Raw genomic sequence first — 24,251 nt, forward strand, 5'->3', positions numbered from 1 at the left:
AACATTCTGCCACAGAAATGTGAGGAACATGTGTTTTTTTAGTCAAATTCGGAGGTTTGCAAAGGATTCTGGGTAACAGAACCTGGTCCGAGCCACACAAGTCACCCCATCTTGGATTCCCCTAGGTCTCTAGTTTTCAGAAATGCACAGGTTTGGTAGGTTTCCCTAGGTGGCGGCTGAGCTACAGGGCAAAATCTACAGGTAGGCAGTTTGCAAAAAACACCTCTGTTTTCCTTCAAAAATTTGGCTGTGTCCACGTTTCGCTTTGGGGCGTTTCCTGTCGCGGGCGCTAGGCCTACCCACACAAGTGAGGTACCATTTTTATGGAGAGACTTAGGGGAACGCTGGGTGGAAGGAAATTTGTGGCTCCTCTCAGATTCCAGAACTTTCTGTCACCGAAATGAGAGGAAAAAGTGTTTTTGGGCCAAATTTTGATGTTTGCAAAGGATTCTGGGTAACAGAACCTGGTCAGAGCCCCGCAAATCACCCCATCGTGGATTCCCCTAGGTCTCTAGTTTTCAAAAAAGCACTGGTTTGCTAGGTTTCCCTAGATGCTGGTTGAGCTAGAGGCCAAAATCCACAGGTAAGCACTGTTTTCTATGAAAAAATTTGATGTGTCCAAGTTGTGTTTTGGGCCGTTTCCTGTCGCGAGCGCTAGGCCTACCCACACAAGTGAGGTATCATTTTTATCGGGAGACGTGGGGGAACGCTGGGTGGAAGGAAATTTGTGGCTCCTCTCAGATTACAGAACTTTCTGCCACAGAAATGTGAGGAACATGTGTTTTTTTAGCCAAATTTTGAGGTTTGCAAAGGATTCTGGGTAACAGAACCTGGTCCGAGCCACACAAGTCACCCCATCTTGGATTCCCCTAGGTCTCTAGTTTTCAGAAATGCACAGGTTTGGTAGGTTTCCCTAGGTGGCGGCTGAGCTACAGGCCAAAATCTACATGTAGGCACTTGGCAAAAAACACCTCTGTTTTCCTTCAAAAATTTGGCTGAGTGCACGTTGCGCTTTGGGGCGTTTCCTGTCGCGGGCGCTAGGCCTACCCACACAAGTGAGGTATCATTTTTATCGGGAGACGTGGGGGAACGATGTGTGGAAGGAAATTTGTGGCTCCTCTCAGATTCCAGAACTTTCTGCCACAGAAATGTGAGGAACATGTGTTTTTTTAGCCAAATTTTGAGGTTTGCAAAGGATTCTGGGTAACAGAACCTGGTCCGAGCCACACAAGTCACCCCATCTTGGATTCCCCTAGGTCTCTAGTTTTCAGAAATGCACAGGTTTGGTAGGTTTCCCTAGGTGGCGGCTGAGCTACAGGCCAAAATCTACAGGTAGGCACTTTGCAAAAAACACCTCTGTTTTCCTTCAAAAAATTGGCTGTGTCCACGTTGCGCTTTGGGGCGTTTCCTGTCACGGGCGCTAGGCCTACCCACACAAGTTAGGTATCATTTTTATCGGGAGATGTGCGGGAACGCTGGGTGGAAGGAAATTTGTGGCTCCTCTCAGATTCCAGAACTTTCTGCCACAGAAATGTGAGGAACATGTGTTTTTTTAGCCAAATTTTGAGGTTTGCAAAGGATTCTGGGTAACAGAACCTGGTCCGAGCCACACAAGTCACCCCATCTTGGATTCCCCTAGGTCTCTAGTTTTCAGAAATGCACAGGTTTGGTAGGTTTCCCTAGGTGGCGGCTGAGCTACAGGCCAAAATCTACAGGTAGGCACTTTGCAAAAAACACCTCTGTTTTCCTTCAAAAATTTGGCTGTGTCCACGTTGCGCTTTGGGGCATTTCCAGTCGCGGGCGCTAGGCCTACCCACACAAGTGAGGTACAATTTTTATCGGGAGACGTGGGGGAACGCTGGGTGGAAGGAAATTTGTGGCTCCTCTCAGATTCCAGAACTTTCTGCCACAGAAATGTGAGGAACATGTGTTTTTTTAGCCAAATTCTGAGGTTTGCAAAGGATTCCGGGTAACAGAACCTGGTCCGAGCCACACAAGTCACCCCATCTTGGATTCCCCTAGGTCTCTAGTTTTCAGAAATGCACAGGTTTGGTAGGTTTCCCTAGGTGGCGGCTGAGCTACAGGGCAAAATCTACAGGTAGGCAATTTGCAAAAAACACCTCTGTTTTCCTTCAAAAATTTGGCTGAGTCCACGTTGCACTTTGGGGCGTTTCCTGTCGCGGGCGCTAGGCCTACCCACACAAGTGAGGTACCATTTTTATGGAGAGACTTAGGGGAACGCTGGGTGGAAGGAAATTTGTGGCTCCTCTCAGATTCCAGAACTTTCTGTCACCGAAATGAGAGGAAAAAGTGTTTTTGGGCCAAATTTTGATGCTTGCAAAGGATTCTGGGTAACAGAACCTGGTCAGAGCCCCGCAAATCACCCCATCTTGGATTCCCCTAGGTCTCTAATTTTAAAAAATGTGCTGGTTTGCTAGGTTTCCCTAGATGCCGGCTGAGCTAGAGGCCAAAATCCACAGGTAAGCACTGTTTTCTATGAAAAAATTTGATGTGTCCAAGTTGTGTTTTGGGCCGTTTCCTGTCGCGAGCACTAGGCCTACCCACACAAGTGAGGTATCATTTTTATCGGGAGACGTGGGGGAAAGCTGGGTGGAAGGAAATTTGTGGCTCCTCTCAGATTCCAGAACTTTCTGCCACAGAAATGTGAGGAACATGTGTTTTTTTAGCCAAATTTTGAGGTTTGCAAAGGATTCTGGGTAACAGAACCTGGTCCGAGCCACACAAGTCGCCCCATCTTGAATTCCCCTAGGTCTCTAGTTTTCAGAAATGCACAGGTTTGGTAGGTTTCCCTAGGTGGCGGCTGAGCTACAGGCCAAAATCTACAGGTAGGCACTTGGCAAAAAACACCTCTGTTTTCCTTCAAAAATTTGGCTGTGTGCACGTTGCGCTTTGGGTCGTTTCCTGTCGCGGGCGCTAGGCCTACCCACACAAGTGAGGTATCATTTTTATCGGGAGACGTGGGGGAACGCTGTGTGGAAGGAAATTTGTGGCTCCTCTCAGATTCCAGAACTTTCTACCACAGAAATGTGAGGAACATGTGTTTTTTTAGCCAAATTTTGAGGTTTGCAAAGGATTCTGGATAACAGAACGTGGTCCGAGCCACACAAGTCACCCCATCTTGGATTCCCCTAGGTCTCTAGTTTTCAGAAATGCACAGTTTTGGTAGGTTTCCCTAGGTGGCGGCTGAGCTACAGGCCAAAATCTACAGGTAGGCACTTTGCAAAAAACACCTCTGTTTTCCTTCAAAAATTTGGCTGTGTCCACGTTGCGCTTTGGGGCGTTTCCTGTCACGGGCGCTAGGCCTACCCACACAAGTGAGGTATCATTTTTATCGGGAGATGTGGGGGAACGCTGGGTGGAAGGAAATTTGTGGCTCCTCTCAGATTCCAGAACTTTCTGCCCCAGAAATGTGAGGAACATGTGTTTTTTGAACCAAATTTTGAGGTTTGCAAAGGATTCTGGGTAACAGAACCTGGTCCGAGCCACACAAGTCACCCCATCTTGGATTCCCCTAGGTCTCTAGTTTTCAGAAATGCACAGGTTTGGTAGGTTTCCCTAGGTGGCGGCTGAGCTACAGGACAAAATCTACAGGTAGGCACTTTGCAAAAAACTCCTCTGTTTTCCTTCAAAAATTTGGCTGTGTCCACGTTGCGCTTTGGGGCGTTTCCTGTCGCGGGCGCTAGGCCTACCCACACAAGTGAGGTACCATTTTTATGGAGAGACTTAGGGGAACGCTGGGTGGAAGGAAATTTGTGGCTCCTCTCAGATTCCAGAACTTTCTGTCACCGAAATGAGAGGAAAAAGTGTTTTTGGGCCAAATTTTGATGTTTGCGAAGGATTCTGGGTAACAGAACCTGGTCAGAGCCCCGCAAATCACGCCATCTTGGATTCCCCTAGGTCTCTAGTTTTAAAAAATGCGCTGGTTTGCTAGGTTTCCCTAGATGCCGGCTGAGCTAGAGGCCAAAATCCACAGGTAAGCACTGTTTTCTATGAAAACATTTGATGTGTCCAAGTTGTGTTTTGGGCCGTTTCCTGTCGCGAGCGCTAGGCCTACCCACACAAGTGAGGTATCATTTTTATCGGGAGACGTGGGGGAACGCTGGGTGGAAGGAAATTTGTGGGTCCTCTCAGATTCCAGAACTTTCTGCCACAGAAATGTGAGGAACATGTGTTTTATTAGCCAAATTTTGAGGTTTGCCAAGGATTCTGGGTAACAGAACCTGGTCCGAGCCACACAAGTCACCCCATCTTGGATTCCCCTAGGTCTCTAGTTTTCAGAAATGCACAGGTTTGGTAGGTTTCCCTAGGTGGCGGCTGAGCTACAGGCCAAAATCTACAGGTAGGCACTTGGCAAAAAACACCTCTGTTTTCCTTCAAAAATTTGGCTGTGTGCACATTGCGCTTTGGGGCGTTTCCTGTCGCGGGCGCTAGGCCTACCCACACAAGTGAGGTATCATTTTTATCGGGAGACGTGGGGGAACGATGTGTGGAAGGAAATTTGTGGCTCCTCTCAGATTCCAGAACTTTCTGCCACCGAAATGTGAGGAACATGTGTTTTTTTGGCCAAATTTTGAGGTTTGCAAAGGATTCTGGGTAACAGAACCTGGTCCGAGCCACACAAGTCACCCCATCTTGGATTCCCCTAGGTCTCTAGTTTTCAGAAATGCACAGGTTTGGTAGGTTTCCCTAGGTGGCGGCTGAGCTTCAGGCCAAAATCTACAGGTAGGCACTTTGCAAAAAACACCTCTGTTTTCCTTCAAAAATTTGGCTGTGTCCACGTTGCGCTTTGGGGCGTTTCCTGTCACGGGCGCTAGGCCTACCCACACAAGTGAGGTATCATTTTTATCGGGAGATGTGGGGGAACGCTGGGTGGAAGGAAATTTGTGGCTCCTCTCAGATTCCAGAACTTTCTGCCACAGAAATGTGAGGAACATGTGTTTTTTTAGCCATATTTTGAGGTTTGCAAAGGATTCTGGGTAACAGAACCTGGTCCGAGCCACACAAGTCACCCCATCTTGGATTCCCCTAGGTCTCTAGTTTTCAGAAATCCACAGGTTTGGTAGGTTTCCCTAGGTGGCGGCTGAGCTACAGGCCAAAATCTACAGGTAGGCACTTTGCAAAAAACACCTCTGTTTTCCTTCAAAAATTTGGCTGTGTCCACGTTGCGCTTTGGGGCATTTCCTGTCGCGGGCGCTAGGCCTACCCACACAAGTGAGGTATAATTTTTATCGGGAGACGTGGGGGAACGCTGGGTGGAAGGAAATTTGTGGCTCCTCTCAGATTCCAGAACTTTCTGCCACAGAAATGTGAGGAACATGTGTTTTTTTAGCCAAATTTTGAGGTTTGCAAAGGATTCTGGGTAACAGAACCTGGTCCGAGCCACACAAGTCACCCCATCTTGGATTCCCCTAGGTCTCTAGTTTTCAGAAATGCACAGGTTTGGTAGGTTTCCCTAGGTGGCGGCTGAGCTACAGGCCAAAATCTACAGGTAGGCACTTTGCAAAAAACACCTCTGTTTTCCTTCAAAAATTTGGCTGTGTGCACGTTGCGCTTTGGGGCGTTTCCTGTCGCGGGCACTAGGCCTACCCACACAAGTGAGGTATCATTTTTATCGGGAGACGTGGGGGAACGCTGTGTGGAAGGAAATTTGTGGCTCCTCTCAGATTTCAGAACTTTCTGCCACAGAAATGTGATGAACATGTGTTTTTTTAGCCAAATTTTGAGGTTTGCGAAGGATTCTGGGTAACAGAACCTGGTCCGAGCCACACAAGTCACCCCATCTTGGATTCCCCTAGGTCTCTAGTTTTCAGAAATGCACAGGTTTGGTAGGTTTCCCTAGGTGGCGGCTGAGCTAGAGGCCAAAATCTACAGGTAGGCACTTTGCAAAAAACACCTCTGTTTTCCTTCAAAAATTTGGCTGTGTCCACGTTGCGCTTTGGGGCGTTTCCTGTCGCGGGCGCTAGGCCTACCCACACAAGTGAGGTACCATTTTTATGGAGAGACTTAGGGGAACGCTGGGTGGAAGGAAATTTGTGGCTCCTCTCAGATTCCAGAACATTCTGCCACAGAAATCTGAGGAACATGTGTTTTTTTAGCCAAATTCTGAGGTTTGCAAAGGATTCTGGGTAATAGAACCTGGTCCGAGCCACACAAGTCACCCCATCTTGGATTCCCCTAGGTCTCTAGTTTTCAGAAATGCAAAGTTTTGGTAGGTTTCCCTAGGTGGCGGCTGAGCTACAGGCCAAAATCTACAGGTAGGCACTTTGCAAAAAACACCTCTGTTTTCCTTCAAAAATTTGGCTGTGTCCACGTTGCGCTTTGGGGCGTTTCCTGTCGCGGGCGCTAGGCCTACCCACACAAGTGAGGTACCATTTTTATGGAGAGACTTAGGGGAACGCTGGGTGGAAGGAAATTTGTGGCTCCGCTCAGATTCCAGAACTTTCTGTCACCGAAATGAGAGGAAAAAGTGTTTTTGTGCCAAATTTTGATGTTTGCAAAGGATTCTGGGTAACAGAACCTGGTCAGAGCCCCGCAAATCACCTCATCTTGGATTCCCCTAGGTCTCTAGTTTTCAGAAATGCGCTGGTTTGCCAGGTTTCCCTAGATGCCGGCTGAGGTAGAGGCCAAAATCCACAGGTAAGCACTGTTTTCTATGAAAAAATTTGATGTGTCCAAATTGTGTTTTGGGCCGTTTCCTGTCGCGAGCGCTAGGCCTACCCACACAAGTGAGGTATCATTTTTATCGGGAGACGTGTGGGAACGCTGGGTGGAAGGAAATTTGTGGCTCCTCTCAGATTCCAGAACTTTCTGCCACAGAAATGTGAGGAACATGTGTTTTTTTAGCCAAATTTTGAGGTTTGCAAAGGATTCTGGGTAACAGAACCTGGTCCGAGCCACACAAGTCACCCCATCTTGGATTCCCCTAGGTCTCTAGTTTTCAGAAATGCACAAGTTTGGTAGGTTTCCCTAGGTGGTGCTGAGCTACAGGCCAAAATCTACAGGTAGGCACTTGGCAAAAAACACCTTTGTTTTCCTTCAAAAACTTGGCTGTGTGCACGTTGCGCTTTGGGGCGTTTCCTGTCGCGGGCGCTAGTCCTACCCACACAAGTGAGGTATAATTTTTATCGGGAGACATGGGGGAACGATGTGTGGAAGGAAATTTGTGGCTCCTCTCAGATTCCAGAACTTTCTGCCACAGAAATGTGAGGAACATGTGTTTTTTTAGCCAAATTTTGAGGTTTGCAAAGGATTCTGGGTAACAGAACCTGGTCTGAGCCACACAAGTCACTCCCATCTTGGATTCCCCTAGGTCTCTAGTTTTCAGAAATGCACAGGTTTGGTAGGTTTCCCTAGGTGGCGGCTGAGCTACAGGCCAAAATCTACAGGTAGGCACTTTGCAAAAAACACCTCAGTTTTCCTTAAAAAATTTGGCTGTGTCCACGTTGCGCTTTGGGGCATTTCCTGTCACGGGCGCTAGGCCTACCCACACAAGTGAGGTATCATTTTTATCGGGAGATGGGGGGGAACGCTGGGTGGAAGATAATTTGTGGCTCCTCTCAGATTCCAGAACTTTCTGCCACAGAAATGTGAGGAACATGTGTTTTTTTAGCCAAATTTTGAGGTTTGCAAAGGATTCTGGGTAACAGAACCTGGTCCGAGCCACACAAGTCACCCCATCTTGGATTCCCCTAGGTCTCTAGTTTTCAGAAATGCACAGGTTTGGTAGGTTTCCCTAGGTGGCGGCTGAGCTACAGGCCAAAATCTACAGGTAGGCACTTTGCAAAAAACACCTCTGTTTTCCTTCAAAAATTTGGCTGTGTGCACGTTGCGCTTTGGGGCGTTTCCTGTCCCGGGCGCTAGGCCTACCCACACAAGTGAGGTATCATTTTTATCGGGAGACGTGGGGGAACGCTGTGTGGAAGGGAATATGTGGCTCCTCTCAGATTTAAGAACTTTCTGCCACAGAAATGTGATGAACATGTGTTTTTTTAGCCAAATTTTGAGGTTTGCAAAGGATTCTGGGTAACAGAACCTGGTCCGAGCCACACAAGTCACCCCATCTTGGATTCCCCTAGGTCTCTAGTTTTCAGAAATGCACAGGTTTGGTAGGTTTCCCTAGGTGGCGGCTGAGCTAGAGGCCAAAATCTACAGGTAGGCACTTTGCAAAAAACACCTCTGTTTTCCTTCAAAAATTTGGCTGTGTCCACGTTGCGCTTTGGGGCGTTTCCTGTCGCGGGCGCTAGGCCTACCCACACAAGTGAGGTATCATTTTTATCGGGAGACGTGGGGGAACGCTGGGTAGAAGGAAATTTGTAGCTCCTCTCAGATTCCAGAACATTCTGCCACAGAAATCTGAGGAACATGTGTTTTTTTAGCCAAATTCTGAGGTTTGCAAAGGATTCTGGGTAACAGAACCTAGTCCGAGCCACACAAGTCACCCCATCTTGGATTCCCCTAGGTCTCTAGTTTTCAGAAATGCAAAGTTTTGGTAGGTTTCCCTAGGTGGCGGCTGAGCTACAGGCCAAAATCTACAGGTAGGCACTTTGCAAAAAACACCTCTGTTTTCCTTCAAAAATTTGGCTGTGTCCACGTTGCGCTTTGGGGCGTTTCCTGTCGCGGGCGCTAGGCCTACCCACACAAGTGAGGTACCATTTTTATGGAGAGACTTAGGGGAACGCTGGGTGGAAGGAAATTTGTGGCTCCTCTAAGATTCCAGAACTTTCTGTCACCGAAATGAGAGGAAAAAGTGTTTTTGTGCCAAATTTTGATGTTTGCAAAGGATTCTGGGTAACAGAACCTGGTCAGAGCCCCGCAAATCACCCCATCTTGGATTCCCCTAGGTCTCTAGTTTTCAGAAATGCGCTGGTTTGCCAGGTTTCCCTAGATGCCGGCTGAGGTAGAGGCCAAAATCCACAGGTAAGCACTGTTTTCTATGAAAAAATTTGATGTGTCCAAGTTGTGTTTTGGGCCGTTTCCTGTCGCGAGCGCTAGGCCTACCCACACAAGTGAGGTATCATTTTTATCGGGAGACGTGGGGGAACGCTGGGTGGAAGGAAATTTGTGGCTCCTCTCAGATTCCAGAACTTTCTGCCACAGAAATGTGAGGAACATGTGTTTTTTTAGCCAAATTTTGAGGTTTGCAAAGGATTCTGGGTAACAGAACCTGGTCCGAGCCACACAAGTCACCCCATCTTGGATTCCCCTAGGTCTCTAGTTTTCAGAAATGCACAAGTTTGGTAGGTTTCCCTAGGTGGTGCTGAGCTACAGGCCAAAATCTACAGGTAGGCACTTTGCAAAAAACACCTCTGTTTTCCTTCAAAAATTTGGCTGTGTCCACGTTGCGCTTTGGGGCGTTTCCTGTCACGGGCGCTAGGCCTACCCACACAAGTGAGGTATCATTTTTATCGGGAGATGTGGGGGAACGCTGGGTGGAAGGAAATTTGTGGCTCCTCTCAGATTCCAGAACTTTCTGCCACAGGAATGTGAGGAACATGTGTTTTTTTAGCCAAATTTTGAGGTTTGCAAAGGATTCTGGGTAACAGAACCTGGTCCGAGCCACACAAGTCACCCCATCTTGGATTCCCCTAGGTCTCTAGTTTTCAGAAATGCACAGGTTTGGTAGGTTTCCCTAGGTGGCGGCTGAGCTACAGGCCAAAATCTACAGGTAGGCACTTTGCAAAAAACACCTCTGTTTTCCTTCAAAAATTTGGCTGTGTCCACGTTGCGCTTTGGGGCATTTCCTGTCGCGGGCGCTAGGCCTACCCACACAAGTGAGGTATAATTTTTATCGGGAGACGTGGGGGAACGCTGGGTGGAAGGAAATTTGTGGCTCCCCTCAGATTCCAGAACTTTCTGCCACAGAAATGTGAGGAACATGTGTTTTTTTAGCCAAATTTTGAGGTTTGCAAAGGATTCTGGGTAACAGAACCTGGTCCGAGCCACACAAGTCACCCCATCTTGGATTTCCCTAGGTCTCTAGTTTTCAGAAATGCACAGGTTTGGTAGGTTTCCCTAGGTGGCGGCTGAGCTACAGGCCAAAATCTACAGGTAGGCACTTTGCAAAAAACACCTCTGTTTTCCTTCAAAAATTTGGCTGTGTGCACGTTGCACTTTGGGGCGTTTCCTGTCGCGGGCGCTAGGCCTACCCACACAAGTGAGGTATCATTTTTATCGGGAGACGTTGGGGAACGCTGGGTGGAAGGAAATTTGTGGCTCCTCTCAGATTCCAGAACTTTCTGCCACAGAAATGTGAGGAACATGTGTTTTTTTAGCCACATTTTGAGGTTTGCAAAGGATTCTGGGTAACAGAACCTGGTCCGAGCCACACAAGTCACCCTATCTTGAATTCCCCTAGGTCTCTAGTTTTCAGAAATGCACAGGTTTGGTAGGTTTCCCTAGGTGGCGGCTGAGCTAGAGGCCAAAATCTACAGGTAGTCACTTTGCTAAAAAGAGCTCTGTTTTCTGTGAGGTGTCCACGTTGTGTTTTGGGGCATATCCTGTCGCGGGCGCTAGGCCTACCCACACAAGTGAGGTATCATTTTTATCGGGAGACGTGGGGGAACGCTGGGTGGAATGAAATTTGTGGCTCCTCTCAGATTCCAGAACTTTCTGCCACAGAAATGTGAGGAACATGTGTTTTTTTAGCCAAATTTTGAGGTTTGCAAAGGATTCTGGGTAACAGAACCTGGTCCGAGCCACACAAGTCACCCCATCTTGGATTCCCCTAGGTCTCTAGTTTTCAGAAATGCACAGTTTTGGTAGGTTTCCCTAGGTGGCGGCTGAGCTACAGGCCAAAATCTACAGGTAGGCACTTTGCAAAAAACACCTCTGTTTTCCTTCAAAAATTTGGCTGTGTCCACGTTGCGCTTTGGGGCGTTTACTGTCGCGGGCGCTAGGCCTACCCACACAAGTGAGGTATCATTTTTATCGGGAGACGTGGGGGAACGCTGGGTGGAAGGAAATTTGTGGCTCCTTTCAGATTCCAGAACTTTCTGCCACAGAAATATGAGGAACATGTGTTTTTTTAGCCAAATTTTGAGGTTTGCAAAGGATTCTGGGTAACAGAACCTGGTCCGAGCCACACAAGTCACCCCATCTTGGATTCCCCTAGGTCTCTAGTTTTCAGAAATGCACAGGTTTGGTAGGTTTCCCTATGTGGCGGCTGAGCCAGAGGCCAAAATCTACAGGTAGTCACTTTGCTAAAAAGAGATCTGTTTTCTGTGATGTGTCCACGTCGTGTTTTGGGGCGTTTCCTGTCGCGGGCGCTAGGCCTACCCACACAAGTGAGGTATCATTTTTATCGGGAGACGTGGGGAACACTGGGTGGAAGGAAATTTGTGGCTCCTCTCAGATTCCAGAACTTTCTGCCAAAAGAAATGTGAGGAACATGTGTTTTTTTAGCCAAATTCTGAGGTTTGCAAAGGATTCTGGGTAACAGAACCTGGTCCGAGCCACACAAGTCACCCTATCTTGGATTCCCCTAGGTCTCTAGTTTTCAGAAATGCACAGGTTTGGTAGGTTTCCCTAGGTGGCGGCTGAGCTACAGGCCAAAATCTACAGTTAGGCACTTTGCAAAAAACTCCTCTGTTTTCCTTCAAATATTTGGCTGTGTGCACGTTGCGCTTTGGGGCGTTTCCTGTCGCGGGCGCTAGGCCTACCCACACAAATGAGGTATCATTTTTATCGGGAGACGTGGGGGAACGCTGGGTGGAAGGAAATTTGTGGCTCCTTTCAGATTCCAGAACTTTCTGCCACAGAAATGTGAGGAACATGTGTTTTTTTAGCTACATTTTGAGGTTTGCAAAGGATTCTGGGTAACAGAACCTGGTCCGAGCCACACAAGTCACCCCATCTTGGATTCCCCTAGGTCTCTAGTTTTCAGAAATGCACAGGTTTGGTAGGTTTCCCTAGGTGGCGGCTGAGCTAGAGGCCAAAATCTACAGGTAGTCACTTTGCTAAAAAGAGCTCTGTTTTCTGTGATGTGTCCACGTTGTGTTTTGGGGCATATCCTGTCGCGGGCGCTAGGCCTACCCACACAATGAGGTATCATTTTTATCGGGAGACATGGGGGAACGCTGGGTGGAAGGAAATTTGTGGCTCCTCTCAGATTCCAGAACTTTCTGCCACAGAAATGTGAGTAACATGTGGTTTTTTAGCCAAATTTTGAGGTTTGCAAAGGATTCTGGGTAACAGAACCTGGTCCGAGCCACACAAGTCACCCCATCTTGGATTCCCCTAGGTCTCTAGTTTTCAGAAATGCACAGGTTTGGTAGGTTTCCCTAGGTGGCGGCTGAGCTAGAGGCCAAAATCTACAGGTAGTCACTTTGCTAAAAAGAGCTCTGTTTTCTGTGATGTGTCCACGTTGTGTTTTGGGGCATATCCTGTCGCGGGCGCTATGCCTACCCACACAAGTGAGGTATCATTTTTATCGGGAGACGTGGGGGAACGCTGGGTGGAAGGAAATTTGTGGCTCCTCTCAGATTCCAGAACTTTCTGCCACAGAAATGTGAGGAACATGTGTTTTTTTAGCCACATTTTGAGGTTTGCAAAGGATTCTGGGTAACAGAACCTGGTCCGAGCCACACAAGTCACCCCATCTTGGATTCCCTAAGGTCTCTAGTTTTCAGAAATGCACAGGTTTGGTAGGTTTCCCTAGGTGGCGGCTGAGCTAGAGGCCAAAATCTACAGGTAGTCACTTTGCTAAAAAGAGCTCTGTTTTCTGTGATGTGTCCACGTTGTGTTTTGGGGCATATCCTATCGCGGGCGCTATGCCTACCCACACAAGTGAGGTATCATTTTTATCGGGAGACATGGGGGAACGCTGGGTGGAAGGAAATTTGTGGCTCCTCTCAGATTCCAGAACTTTCTGCCACAGAAATGTGAGTAACATGTGGTTGTTTATCCAAATTTTGAGGTTTGCAAAGGATTCTGGGTAACAGAACCTGGTCCGAGCCACACAAGTCACCCCATCTTGTATTCCCCTAGGTCTCTAGTTTTCAGAAATGCACAGGTTTGGTAGGTTTCCCTAGGTGGCGGATGAGCTAGAGGCCAAAATCTACAGGAAGTCACTTTGCTAAAAAGAGCTCTGTTTTCTGTGATGTGTCCACGTTGTGTTTTGGGGCATATCCTGTCGCGGGCGCTAGGCCTACCCACACAAGTGAGGTATCATTTTTATCGGGAGATGTGGGGGAACGCTGGGTGGAAGGAAATTTGTGGCTCCTCTCAGATTCCAGAACTTTCTGCCACAGAAATGTGAGGAACATGTGTTTTTTTAGCCAAATTGTGAGGTTTGCAAAGGATTCTGGGTAACAGAACCTGGTCCGAGCCACACAAGTCACCCCATCTTGGATTCCCCTAGGTCTCTAGTTTTCAGAAATGCACAGGTTTGGTAGGTTTCCCTAGGTGGCGGCTGAGCTACAGGCCAAAATCTACAGGTAGGCACTTTGCAAAAAACACCTCTGTTTTCCTTCAAAAATTTGGCTGTGTCCACGTTGCGCTTTGGGGCATTTCCAGTCCCGGGCGCTAGGCCTACCCACACAAGTGAGGTATCATTTTTATCGGGAGACGTGGGGAAACGCTGGGTGGAAGGAAATTTGTGGCTCCTCTCAGATTCCAGAACTTTCTGCCACAGAAATGTGATGAACATGTGTTTTTTTAGCCAAATTTTGAGGTTTGCAAAGGATTCTGGGTAACAGAACCTGGTCCGAGCCACACAAGTCACCCCATCTTGGATTCCCCTAGGTCTCTAGTTTTCAGAAATGCACAAGTTTGGTAGGTTTCCCTAGGTGGCGGCTGAGCTACAGGCCAAAATCTACAGGTAGGCACTTTGCAAAAAACACCTCTGTTTTCCTTAAAAAATTTGGCTGTGTCCACTTTGTGCTTTGGGGCGTTTCCTGTCGCGGGCGCTAGGCCTACCCACATAAGTGAGGTATCATTTTTATCGGGAGACGTGGGGGAATGCTGGGTGGAAGGAAATTTGTGGCTCCTCTCAGATTCCAGAACTTTCTGCCACAGAAATGTGAGGAACATGTGTTTTCTTAGCCAAATTTTGAGGTTTGCAAAGGATTCTGGGTAACAGAACCTGGTCCGAGCCACACAAGTCACCCCATCTTGGATTCCCCTAGGTCTCTAGTTTTCAGAAATGCACAGGTTTGGTAGGTTTCCCTAGGTGGCGGCTGAGCTACAGGCCAAAATCTACAGGTAGGCACTTTGCAAAAAACACCTCTGTTTTACTTCAAAAATTTGGCTGTGTCCACGTTGCGCTTTGGGGCGTTTCCTGTCGCGGGCGCTAGGCCTACCCACACAAGTGAGGTATCATTTTTATCGGGAGACGTGGGGGAACGCTGGGTGGAAGGAAATTTGTGGCTCCCCTCAGATTCCAGAACTTTCTGCCACAGAAATGTGAGGAACATGTGTTTTTTTAGCCAAATTTTGAGGTTTGCAAAGGATTCTGGGTAACAGAACCTGGTCCGAGCCACACAAGTCACCCCATCTTGGATTCCCCTAGGTCTCTAGTTTTCAGAAATGCACAGGTTTGGTAGGTTTCCCTAGGTGGCGGCTGAGCTACAGGCCAAAATCTACAGGTAGGCACTTTGCAAAAAACACCTCTGTTTTCCTTCAAAAATTTGGCTGTGTGCACGTTGCGCTTTGGGGCGTTTCCTGTCGCGGGCGCTAGGCCTACCCACACAAGTGAGGTATCATTTTTATCGGGAGACGTTGGGGAACGCTGGGTGGAAGGAAATTTGTGGCTCCTCTCAGATTCCAGAATTTTCTGCCACAGAAATGTGAGGAACATGTGTTTTTTTAGCCACATTTTGAGGTTTGCAAAGGATTCTGGGTAACAGAACCTGGTCCGAGCCACACAAGTCACCCTATCTTGAATTCCCCTAGGTCTCTAGTTTTCAGAAATGCACAGGTTTGGTAGGTTTCCCTAGGTGGCGGCTGAGCTAGAGGCCAAAATCTACAGGTAGTCACTTTGCTAAAAAGAGCTCTGTTTTCTGTGAGGTGTCCACGTTGTGTTTTGGGGCATATCCTGTCGCGGGCGCTAGGCCTACCCACACAAGTGAGGTATCATTTTTATCGGGAGACGTGGGGGAACGGTGGGTGGAATGAAATTTGTGGCTCCTCTCAGATTCCAGAACTTTCTGCCACAGAAATGTGAGGAACATGTGTTTTTTTAGCCAAATTTTGAGGTTTGCAAAGGATTCTGGGTAACAGAACCTGGTCCGAGCCACACAAGTCACCCCATCTTGGATTCCCCTAGGTCTCTAGTTTTCAGAAATGCACAGTTTTGGTAGGTTTCCCTAGGTGGCGGCTGAGCTACAGGTCAAAATCTACAGGTAGGCACTTTGCAAAAAACACCTCTGTTTTCCTTCAAAAATTTGGCTGTGACCACGTTGCGCTTTGGGGCGTTTACTGTCGCGGGCGCTAGGCCTACCCACACAAGTGAGGTATCATTTTTATCGGGAGACGTGGGGGAACGCTGGGTGGAAGGAAATTTGTGGCTCCTTTCAGATTCCAGAACTTTCTGCCACAGAAATGTGAGGAACATGTGTTTTTTTAGCCAAATTTTGAGGTTTGCAAAGGATTCTGGGTAACAGAACCTGGTCCGAGCCACACAAGTCACCCCATCTTGGATTCCCCTAGGTCTCTAGTTTTCAGAAATGCACAGGTTTGGTAGGTTTCCCTATGTGGCGGCTGAGCCAGAGGCCAAAATCTACAGGTAGTCACTTTGCTAAATAGAGATCTGTTTTCTGTGATGTGTCCACGTCGTGTTTTGGGGCGTTTCCTGTCGCGGGCGCTAGGCCTACCCACACAAGTGAGGTATCATTTTTATCGGGAGACGTGGGGAACACTGGGTGGAAGGAAATTTGTGGCTCCTCTCAGATTCCAGAACTTTCTGCCAAAAGAAATGTGAGGAACATGTGTTTTTTTAGCCAAATTCTGAGGTTTGCAAAGGATTCTGGGTAACAGAACCTGGTCCGAGCCACACAAGTCACCCTATCTTGGATTCCCCTAGGTCTCTAGTTTTCAGAAATGCACAGGTTTGGTAGGTTTCCCTAGGTGGCGGCTGAGCTACAGGCCAAAATCTACAGTTAGGCACTTTGCAAAAAACTCCTCTGTTTTCCTTCAAATATTTGGCTGTGTGCACGTTGCGCTTTGGGGCGTTTCCTGTCGCGGGCGCTAGGCCTACCCACACAAGTGAGGTATCATTTTTATCGGGAGACGTGGGGGAACGCTGGGTGGAAGGAAATTTGTGGCTCCTTTCAGATTCCAGAACTTTCTGCCACAGAAATGTGAGGAACATGTGTTTTTTTAGCTACATTTTGAGGTTTGCAAAGGATTCTGGGTAACAGAACCTGGTCCGAGCCACACAAGTCACCCCATCTTGGATTCCCCTAGGTCTCTAGTTTTCAGAAATGCACAGGTTTGGTAGGTTTCCCTAGGTGGCGGCTGAGCTAGAGGCCAAAATCTACAGGTAGTCACTTTGCTAAAAAGAGCTCTGTTTTCTGTGATGTGTCCACGTTGTGTTTTGGGGCATATCCTGTCGCGGGCGCTAGGCCTACCCACACAAGTGAGGTATCATTTTTACCGGGAGACATGGGGGAACGCTGGGTGGAAGGAAATTTGTGGCTCCTCTCAGATTCCAGAACTTTCTGCCACAGAAATGTGAGTAACATGTGGTTTTTTAGCCAAATTTTGAGGTTTGCAAAGGATTCTGGGTAACAGAACCTGGTCCGAGCCACACAAGTCACCCCATCTTGGATTCCCCTAGGTCTCTAGTTTTCAGAAATGCACAGGTTTGGTAGGTTTCCCTAGGTGGCGGCTGAGCTAGAGGCCAAAATCTACAGGTAGTCACTTTGCTAAAAAGAGCTCTGTTTTCTGTGATGTGTCCATGTTGTGTTTTGGGGCATATCCTGTCGCGGGCGCTATGCCTACCCACACAAGTGAGGTATCATTTTTATCGGGAGACGTGGGGGAACGCTGGGTGGAAGGAAATTTGTGGCTCCTCTCAGATTCCAGAACTTTCTGCCACAGAAATGTGAGGAACATGTGTTTTTTTAGCCACATTTTGAGGTTTGCAAAGGATTCTGGGTAACAGAACCTGGTCCGAGCCACACAAGTCACCCCATCTTGGATTCCCTAAGGTCTCTAGTTTTCAGAAATGCACAGGTTTGGTAGGTTTCCCTAGGTGGCGGCTGAGCTAGAGGCCAAAATCTACAGGTAGTCACTTTGCTAAAAAGAGCTCTGTTTTCTGTGATGTGTCCACGTTGTGTTTTGGGGCATATCCTATCGCGGGCGCTAGGCCTACCCACACAAGTGAGGTATCATTTTTATCGGGAGACGTGGGGGAACGCTGGGTGGAAGGAAATTTGTGGCTCCTCTCAGATTCCAGAACTTTCTGCCACAGAAATGTGAGTAACATGTGGTTTTTTAGCCAAATTTTGAGGTTTGCAAAGGATTCTGGGTAACAGAACCTGGTCCGAGCCACACAAGTCACCCCATCTTGTATTCCCCTAGGTCTCTAGTTTTCAGAAATGCACAGGTTTGGTAGGTTTCCCTAGGTGGCGGCTGAGCTACAGGCCAAAATCTACAGGTAGGCACTTTGCAAAAAACAACTCTGTTTTCCTTAAAAAATTTGGCTGTGTCCATGTTGTGCTTTGGGGCGTTTCCTGTCGCGGGCGCTAGGCCTACCCACACAAGTGAGGTACCATTTTTATCGGGAGACGTGGGGGAATGCTGGGTGGAAGGAAATTTGTGGCTCCTCTCAGATTCCAGAACTTTCTGCCACAGAAATGTGAGTAACATGTGGTTTTTTAGCCAAATTTTGAGGTTTGCAAAGGATTCTGGGTAACAGAACCTGGTCCGAGCCACACAAGTCATCCCATCTTGTATTCCCCTAGGTCTCTAGTTTTCAGAAATGCACAGGTTTGGTAGGTTTCCCCAGGTGGCGGCTGAGCTACAGGCCAAAATCTACAGGTAGGCACTTTGCAAAAAACAACTCTGTTTTCCTTAAAAAATTTGGCTGTGTCCACGTTGTGCTTTGGGGCGTTTCCTGTCGCGGGCGCTAGACCTACCCACATAAGTGAGGTATCATTTTTATCGGGAGACGTGGGGGAATGCTGGGTGGAAGGAAATTTGTGGCTCCTCTCAGATTCCAGAACTTTCTGCCACAGAAATGTGAGGAACATCTGTTTTTTTAGCCAAATTCTGAGGTTTGCAAAGGATTCTGGGTAACAGAACCTGGTCCGAGCCACACAAGTCACCCTATCTTGGATTCCCCTAGGTCTCTAGTTTTCAGAAATGCACAGGTTTGGTAGGTTTCCCTAGGTGGCGGCTGAGCTACAGGCCAAAATCTACAGTTAGGCACTTTGCAAAAAACACCTCTGTTTTCCTTCAAAAATTTGGCTGTGTGCACGTTGCGCTTTGGGGCGTTTCCTGTCGCGGGCGCTATGCCTACCCACACAAGTGAGGTATCATTTTTATCGGGAGACGTGGGGGAACGCTGGGTGGAAGGAAATTTGTGGCTCCTTTCAGATTACAGAACTTTCTGCCACAGAAATGTGAGGACCATGTGTTTTTTTAGCCAAATTTTGAGGTTTGCAAAGGATTCTGGGTAACAGAACCTGGTCCGAGCCACACAAGTCACCCCATCTTGGATTCCCCTAGGTCTCTAGTTTTCAGAAATGCACAGGTTTGGTAGGTTTCCCTAGGTGGCGGCTGAGCTAGAGGCCAAAATCTACAGGTAGTCACTTTGCTAAAAAGAGCTCTGTTTTCTGTGATGTGTCCACGTTGTGTTTTGGGGCATATCCTATCGCGGGCGCTAGGCCTACCCACACAAGTGAGGTATCATTTTTATCGGGAGACGTGGGGGAACGCTGGGTGGAAGGAAATTTGTGGCTCCTCTCAGATTCCAGAACTTTCTGCCACAGAAATGTGAGTAACATGTGGTTTTTTAGCCAAATTTTGAGGTTTGCAAAGGATTCTGGGTAACAGAACCTGGTCCGAGCCACACAAGTCACCCCATCTTGTATTCCCCTAGGTCTCTAGTTTTCAGAAATGCACAGGTTTGGTAGGTTTCCCTAGGTGGCGGCTGAGCTACAGGCCAAAATCTACAGGTAGGCACTTTGCAAAAAACACCTCTGTTTTCCTTAAAAAATTTGGCTGTGTCCATGTTGTGCTTTGGGGCGTTTCCTGTCGCGGGCGCTAGGGCTACCCACATAAGTGAGGTATCATTTTTATCGGGAGACGTGGGGGAATGCTGGGTGGAAGGAAATTTGTGGCTCCTCTCAGATTCCAGAACTTTCTGCCACAGAAATGTGAGGAACATGTGTTTTCTTAGCCAAATTTTGAGGTTTGCAAAGGATTCTGGGTAACAGAACCTGGTCCGAGCCACACAAGTCACCCCATCTTGGATTCCCCTAGGTCTCTAGTTTTCAGAAATGCACAGGTTTGGTAGGTTTCCCTAGGTGGCGGCTGAGCTACAGGCCAAAATCTACAGGTAGGCACTTTGCAAAAAACACCTCTGTTTTCCTTAAAAAATGTGGCTGTGTCCACGTTGCGCTTTGGGGCGTTTCCTGTCGCGGGCGCTAGGCCTACCCACACAAGTGAGGTATCATTTTTATTGGGAGACGTGGGGGAACGCTAGGTGGAAGGAAATTTGTGGCTCCTCTCAGATTCCAGAACTTTCTGCCACAGAAATGTGAGGAACATGTGTTTTTTTAGCCACATTTTGAGGTTTGCAAAGGATTCTGGGTAACAGAACCTGGTCCGAGCCACACAAGTCACCCCATCTTGGATTCCCCTAGGTCTCTAGTTTTCAGAAATGCACAGGTTTGGTAGGTTTCCCTAGGTGGCGGCTGAGCTAGAGGCCAAAATCTACAGGTAGTCACTTTGCTAAAAAGAGCTCTGTTTTCTGTGATGTGTCCACGTTGTGTTTTGGGGCATATCCTGTCGTGGGCGCTAGGCCTACCCACACAAGTGAGGTATCATTTTTATCGGGAGACGTGGGGGAACGCTGGGTGGAAGGAAATTTGTGGCTCCCCTCAGATTCCAGAACTTTCTGCCCCAGAAATGTGAGGAACGTGTGTTTTTTTAGCCAAATTGTTTAGGTTTGCAAAGGATTCTGGGTAACAGAACCTGGTCCGAGCCACACAAGTCACCCCATCTTGGATTCCCCTAGGTCTCTAGTTTTCAGAAATGCACAGGTTTGGTAGGTTTCCCTAGGTGGCGGCTGAGCTACAGGCCAAAATCTACAGGTAGGCACTTTGCAAAAAACACCTCTGTTTTCCTTCAAAAATTTGGCTGTGTCCACGTTGCGCTTTGGGGCGTTTCCTGTCGCGGGCGCTAGGCCTACCCACACAAGTGAGGTATCATTTTTATCGGGAGACGTGGGGGAACGCTGGGTGGAAGGAAATTTGTGGCTCCCCTCAGATTCCAGAACATTCTGCCACAGAAATGTGAGGAACATGTGTTTTTTTAGCCAAATTTTGAGGTTTGCAAAGGATTCTGGGTAACAGAACCTGGTCCGAGCCACACAAGTCACCCCATCTTGGATTCCCCAGGTCTCTAGTTTTCAGAAATGCACAGGTTTGGTATGTTTCCCTAGGCGGCGGCTGAGCTACAGGCCAAAATCTACAGGTAGGCACTTTGCAAAAAACACCTCTGTTTTCCTTCAAAAATTTGGCTGTGTGCACGTTGCGCTTTGGGGCGTTTCCTGTCGCGGGCGCTAGGCCTACCCACACAAGTGAGGTATCATTTTTATCGGGAGACGTTGGGGAACGCTGGGTGGAAGGAAATTTGTGGCTCCTCTCAGATTCCAGAACTTTCTGCCACAGAAATGTGAGGAACATGTGTTTTTTTAGCCACATTTTGAGGTTTGCAAAGGATTCTGGGTAACAGAACCTGGTCCGAGCCACACAAGTCACCCCATCTTGGATTCCCCTAGGTCTCTAGTTTTCAGAAATGCACAGGTTTGGTAGGTTTCCCTAGGTGGCGGCTGAGCTACAGGCCAAAATCTACAGGTAGGCACTTTGCAAAAAACACCTCTGTTTTCCTTAAAAAATGTGGCTGTGTCCACGTTGCGCTTTGGGGCGTTTCCTGTCGCGGGCGCTAGGCCTACCCACACAAGTGAGGTATCATTTTTATCGGGAGACGTGGGGGAACGCTGGGTGGAAGGAAATTTGTGGCTCCCCTCAGATTCCAGAACTTTCTGCCCCAGAAATGTGAGGAACGTGTGTTTTTTTAGCCAAATTGTTTAGGTTTGCAAAGGATTCTGGGTAACAGAACCTGGTCCGAGCCACACAAGTCACCCCATCTTGGATTCCCCTAGGTCTCTAGTTTTCAGAAATGCACAGGTTTGGTAGGTTTCCCTAGGTGGCGGCTGAGCTACAGGCCAAAATCTACAGGTAGGCACTTTGCAAAAAACACCTCTGTTTTCCTTCAAAAATTTGGCTGTGTCCACGTTGCGCTTTGGGGCGTTTCCTGTCGCGGGCGCTAGGCCTACCCACACAAGTGAGGTATCATTTTTATCGGGAGACGTGGGGGAACGCTGGGTGGAAGGAAATTTGTGGCTCCCCTCAGATTCCAGAACTTTCTGCCACAGAAATGTGAGGAACGTGTGTTTTTTTAGCCAAATTGTTTAGGTTTGCAAAGGATTCTGGGTAACAGAACCTGGTCCGAGCCACACAAGTCACCCCATCTTGGATTCCCCTAGGTCTCTAGTTTTCAGAAATGCACAGGTTTGGTAGGTTTCCCTAGGTGGCGGCTGAGCTACAGGCCAAAATCTACAGGTAGGCACTTTGCAAAAAACACCTCTGTTTTCCTTCAAAAATGTGGCTGTGTCCACGTTGCGCTTTGGGGCGTTTCCTGTCGCGGGCGCTAGGCCTACCCACACAAGTGAGGTATCATTTTTATCGGGAGACGTGGGGGAACGCTGGGTGGAAGGAAATTTGTGGCTCCCCTCAGATTCCAGAACTTTCTGCCACAGAAATGTGAGGAACATGTGTTTTTTTTAGCCAAATTTTGAGGTTTGCAAAGGATTCTGGGTAACAGAACCTGGTCCGAGCCACACAAGTCACCCCATCTTGGATTCCCCTAGGTCTCTAGTTTTCAGAAATGCACAGGTTTGGTAGGTTTCCCTAGGTGGCGGCTGAGCTACAGGCCAAAATCTACAGGTAGGCACTTTGCAAAAAACACCTCTGTTTTCCTTAAAAAATGTGGCTGTGTCCACGTTGCGCTTTGGGGAGTTTCCTGTCGCGGGCGCTAGGCCTACCCACACAAGTGAGGTATCATTTTTATCGGGAGACGTTGGGGAACGCTGGGTGGAAGGAAATTTGTGGCTCCTCTCAGATTCCAGATATTTCTGCCACAGAAATGTGAGTAACATGTGGTTTTTTAGCCAAATTTTGAGGTTTGCAAAGGATTCTGGGTAACAGAACCTGGTCCGAGCCACACAAGTCACCCCATCTTGTATTCCCCTAGGTCTCTAGTTTTCAGAAATGCACAGGTTTGGTAGGTTTCCCCAGGTGGCGGCTGAGCTACAGGCCAAAATCTACAGGTAGGCACTTTGCAAAAAACAACTCTGTTTTCCTTAAAAAATTTGGCTGTGTCCACGTTGTGCTTTGGGGCGTTTCCTGTCGCGGGCGCTAGACCTACCCACATAAGTGAGGTATCATTTTTATCGGGAGACGTGGGGGAATGCTGGGTGGAAGGAAATTTGTGGCTCCTCTCAGATTCCAGAACTTTCTGCCACAGAAATGTGAGGAACATCTGTTTTTTTAGCCAAATTCTGAGGTTTGCAAAGGATTCTGGGTAACATAACCTGGTCCGAGCCACACAAGTCACCCTATCTTGGATTCCCCTAGGTCTCTAGTTTTCAGAAATGCACAGGTTTTAGTAGGTTTCCCTAGGTGGCGGCTGAGCTACAGGCCAAAATCTACAGTTAGGCACTTTGCAAAAAACACCTCTGTTTTCCTTCAAAAATTTGGCTGTGTGCACGTTGCGCTTTGGGGCGTTTCCTGTCGCGGGCGCTATGCCTACCCACACAAGTGAGGTATCATTTTTATCGGGAGACGTGGGGGAACGCTGGGTGTAAGGAAATTTGTGGCTCCTTTCAGATTACAGAACTTTCTGCCACAGAAATGTGAGGACCATGTGTTTTTTTAGCCAAATTTTGAGGTTTGCAAAGGATTCTGGGTAACAGAACCTGGTCCGAGCCACACAAGTCACCCCATCTTGGATTCCCCTAGGTCTCTAGTTTTCAGAAATGCACAGGTTTGGTACGTTTCCCTAGGTGGCGGCTTAGCTAGAGGCCAAAATCTACAGGTAGACACTTTGCAAAAAACACCTCTGTTTTCCTTCAAAAATTTGGCTGTGTGCACGTTGCGCTTTGGGGCGTTTCCTGTCGCGGGCGCTAGGCCTACCCACACAAGTGAGGTATCATTTTTATCGGGAGACGTGGGGGAACGCTGGGTGGAAGGAAATTTGTGGCTCCTTTCAGATTCCAGAACTTTCTGCCACAGAAATGTGAGGAACATGTGTTTTTTTAGCCAAATTTTGAGGTTTGCAAAGGATTCTGGGTAACAGAACCTGGTCCGAGCCACACAAGTCACCCCATCTTGGATTCCCCTAGGTCTCTAGTTTTCAGAAATGCACAGGTTTGGTAGGTTTCCCTAGGTGGCGGCTGAGCTAGAGGCCAAAATCTACAGGTAGTCACTTTGCTAAAAAGAGCTCTGTTTTCTGGGATGTGTCCACGTTGTGTTTTGGGGCATATCCTGTCGCGGGCGCTAGGCCTACCCACACAAGTGAGGTATCATTTTTTATCGGGAGACGTGGGGGAACGCTGGGTGGAAGGAAATTTGTGGCTCCTCTCAGATTCCAGAACTTTCTGCCACAGAAATGTGAGTAACATGTGGTTTTTTAGCCAAATTTTGAGGTTTGCAAAGGATTCTGGGTAACAGAACCTGGTCCGAGCCACACAAGTCACCCCATCTTGTATTCCCCTAGGTCTCTAGTTTTCAGAAATGCACAGGTTTGGTAGGTTTCCCTAGGTGGCGGCTGAGCTACAGGCCAAAATCTACAGGTAGGCACTTTGCAAAAAACACCTCTGTTTTCCTTAAAAAATTTGGCTGTGTCCACGTTGTGCTTTGGGGCGTTTCCTGTCGCGGGCGCTAGGCCTACCCACATAAGTGAGGTATCATTTTTATCGGGAGACATGGGGGAATGCTGTG

This window comes from Pleurodeles waltl, chromosome 5, assembly GCF_031143425.1.
Source record: "Pleurodeles waltl isolate 20211129_DDA chromosome 5, aPleWal1.hap1.20221129, whole genome shotgun sequence".
NCBI lineage: Eukaryota > Metazoa > Chordata > Amphibia > Caudata > Salamandridae > Pleurodeles > Pleurodeles waltl.